This window comes from Dysidea avara, chromosome 7 (genome assembly GCF_963678975.1).
Source record: "Dysidea avara chromosome 7, odDysAvar1.4, whole genome shotgun sequence".
Lineage (NCBI taxonomy): Eukaryota > Metazoa > Porifera > Demospongiae > Dictyoceratida > Dysideidae > Dysidea > Dysidea avara.
In genome coordinates, this window is record NC_089278.1 from 13,693,755 (window position 1) to 13,697,776 (window position 4,022).

Consider the following 4,022-nt stretch of genomic DNA (forward strand, 5'->3'; position numbering starts at 1 on the left):
CAATAATCTAATTTGCAGTGCTATTACTTCGCAAGCAAAGACTTTACATAGGGGGAGGGGAAAACCGATGCAATTACATCATTTCTTATACAATTAGCTATACAAGTTCATTGATTGTAGATGAATTGGTTCTTAAATTGGTTGATGGAAGTAATTTCTTTGATAGGGTTTGGTAGGTTGTTCCAGATGCCACAGGTGTAGGTCCAAAGGAGTACTAGTAGGTATCAGTTCTTGCGAATGGGACTGGTACATTGTTCACATCAGACCTGGCTGTTATGGTAGATACTGTTGCTATTGTGTTAGATGATGTTATATCAGTAAGTGAGATACATGTTAAGTTGTGAATGACCTTGAAGAAGAAACATAAACGAGTGTTTTGTCTATGGGTTTCTAGTACTTGTCATCCAAGTTGGTCAGCCATGTTGGATACACTGCTAGTATGATAAAAATTACAGGTGACAAACCTTGCAACTCTGCAATTGATTTTGTCTAACTTTTCTACATCTCTTCTTTGCCATGGTGACCCAATTACACATGCTTACTCTAGTTGTGGTCATACTAATGAAAAATAAGCTTTTTGGGGTCACAGTGCTGGTTATTTAATTTGAGAAAGGACAGTATATGGCTAGCTTCAATTGTGATGTTGTGGATGTGTTTGGACCATCTTAAATCAGATTGTATGGTTACACCCAGGTCCCAGGTACTTACAGTTCTCAACTACTTTTAATGGGGTGTTGTGCTCAAATGTAATCTTATGTTTGGTGGCTCTTGTAACCTTCAAGACATGATATTTTGGTATACTGAATTTAAGTAGCCATGTGCCTTCCCATAGTTGTAGAGAAATCTTAGGTAATTCTTGGAGTTGTTGAGCATCACTCACTGTTGCAATTGTATACTATATGATGTCATCTGCAAAGAAGAGGACTTTACTTTATCAACCATGCATCATTCATATAGATTATAAATAGTATGGGGCCCAGAACAGTTCCTTGAGGGACGCCAGATGCTACTGCTACATAGTCAGATGAAACATTGTCGCTATTGGTAGGTATTACCGACAATACCATACCATTGTAACTTGAGTCTTAGCCTGTTGTGTGGCATGGTGTCACTTGTGTCTTAGCCTGTTGTGTGGCACAGTGTCACTTGTGTCTTAGCCTGTTGTGTGGCACAGTGTCAATTGTGTCTTAGCCTGTTGTGTGGCACAGTGTCACTTGTGTCTTAGCCTGTTGTGTGGCACAGTGTCACTTGTGTCTTAGCCTGTTGTGTGGCACAGTGTCACTTGTGTCTTAGCCTGTTGTGTGGCACAGTGTCACTTGTGTCTTAGCCTGTTGTGTGGCACAGTGTCACTTGTGTCTTAGCCTGTTGTGTGGCACAGTGTCACTTGTGTCTTAGCCTGTTGTGTGGCACAGTGTCACTTGTGTCTTAGCCTGTTGTGTGGCACAGTGTCACTTGTGTCTTAGCCTGTTGTGTGGCACAGTGTCACTTGTGTCTTAGCCTGTTGTGTGGCACAGTGTCACTTGTGTCTTAGCCTGTTGTGTGGCACAGTGTCACTTGTGTCTTAGCCTGTTGTGTGGCACAGTGTCACTTGTGTCTTAGCCTGTTGTGTGGCATGGTGTCACTTGTGTCTTAGCCTGTTGTGTGGCATGGTGTCACTTGTGTCTTAGCCTGTTGTGTGGCATGGTGTCACTTGTGTCTTAGCCTGTTGTGTGGCATGGTGTCACTTGTGTCTTAGCCTGTTGTGTGGCATGGTGTCACTTGTGTCTTAGCCTGTTGTGTGGCATGGTGTCACTTGTGTCTTAGCCTGTTGTGTGGCATGGTGTCACTTGTGTCTTAGCCTGTTGTGTGGCACAGTGTCACTTGTGTCTTAGCCTGTTGTGTGGCACAGTGTCACTTGTGTCTTAGCCTGTTGTGTGGCACAGTGTCACTTGTGTCTTAGCCTGTTGTGTGGCACAGTGTCACTTGTGTCTTAGCCTGTTGTGTGGCACAGTGTCACTTGTGTCTTAGCCTGTTGTGTGGCATGGTGTCACTTGTGTCTTAGCCTGTTGTGTGGCACGGTGTCACTTGTGTCTTAGCCTGTTGTGTGGCACGGTAAAGCACACATAAATATAACATCAGTCTATTTTCCATTGTCATAACTTTTAGTCAAGTCATTAATAAATGATGCTGACTATGTTTTTCAGGATCTGTTGTGTTGGAAGCCATGTTGAAATTCATAAAGTAAATTGTTATTATCTAGATGCTTCATCAAGTGGGAGGATATAATATTTTACTAACTGTGGATGTATGTGAGATCGGACTGCAATAATTTTACTTATGCCACTTATGTACTTAATTTATACTCAGCTACTTAATAATTGTTACTTAATTGCATGTATGCTCTTTATAGACTCCTGAATGAACTTTAAACTTTCATTAGAAAAAAAAACTGGATAAACACTGCCAGATGACTGGTGCACCAAAGGAACCACAACAATCACATGAGCACTGTATTACATATACACACCGGTGCTGGCTGTATGCCAATGGTAAATTTGTGTTATTGAGTGACTTTGAGTCATAAATGTAACTGCAATTTTTGAATATATATATAGAGGCAACAGACAGAAACCAAAACTAAATTATGAGCTCTTAGTCATAAAGTATATGAGTAATTATGTATATACACAACTCACAATTAAACATTGTGGTATGTCCTCGGACTCACGTGACCACACATATAGCAAATGCCAAAAATGGTCATGGCAAGAAAATTACAGTAAAATAAATAAACAGGCTCTATATAGCTACTGAAGATTATGGGAATGTGAAACAGAATACATAAGACAGGGAGGTGTTTAGGGCATTAACCTATAGTAATCACAAGGCGTTCAGGGCCAGATCCAGGGTCTGGAAAGAGGGGGTATATACACAAGGATAGTATAGATATATATTGGGGCACAGCCGTGGTAAGTTATGCTTTCTGAATGGTCTCCATTAAACTGATGAATTCAGTTAAGGAATAAGTTACAGTGATGATTTCTGTGAATATTTATAGTATAAATAAGTATGACCCTAAAGTGATTTGTGTCATATTGTTCAATATGGTATCCCGCAAAAGACAGCCAATGCAGCCTTGAATACAGCATATTGTCTCCTAATATTTGCCAAATAGAAAGCACTTGTAGATAATGGCATACACAATGACTGCTCTACATTAGGTTGACTGTTCTATTAGAACTTGTATAAATTGGTTTGAGGATCAAAGTCTCGTTGAGGATCATATGGAGACGGGTAGGGAACTCTGCTATTCCACCCCCTCCATCTTTGAAATCAACAGTGGGTTAAACACCATTATTAAACCATGAAGTATTTAGCTAGTGTGGATGTGTTGTAGCCTGTAGGTCCCATAGCTCAGGGGCGGATCCAGAGTCTGGAAAGAGGGGGGGGCACCTTGCTGAAAAAAAGTTAAAGAGCAAAAAAAAAAAAAAAGGTCACAACAATAATAGCTAGTTATCAGATATATTATATCAAGTATGTTATGTAAAATAAAATCCTATTTATAGCTTCATAGGTAAGCTGCACTGCCTCATGAACATTGTGACTGCTTAATTAGAGTAATTGACTGCTCTATTAGAGTATCTCGATCTTGTATGCAATTTCTTGAAGGGGGGGGAGGCATTTGCCCCAAATGCCCCATCCTGGATCCGCCATTGCTGATAGCTACCTATGCTGCATGAAAGCTGTTACCAGATATTTATCGGGTATACAGGGTGTACCTCTACCTGTATTTTATTTTCAATCATCAAGGCACAACTGAAGAACAGCCTGAGTAATTGTAATTGTAATTTAAGCAGGTAGCTAGTCCGCTCTGCTGATTTTCAGTGGAGCCCTGAAAACAACATACAGAAACAAAACAAATACAACAGCAAGAAATACACCTAAGTAAAATGCAAGATGACAAAGTGGCAGCCTCCAAGACAAACTGTAGTTGTAAAAACATGACGTCATCCGTCATCGTAAAATCACCACGTGCATGCACA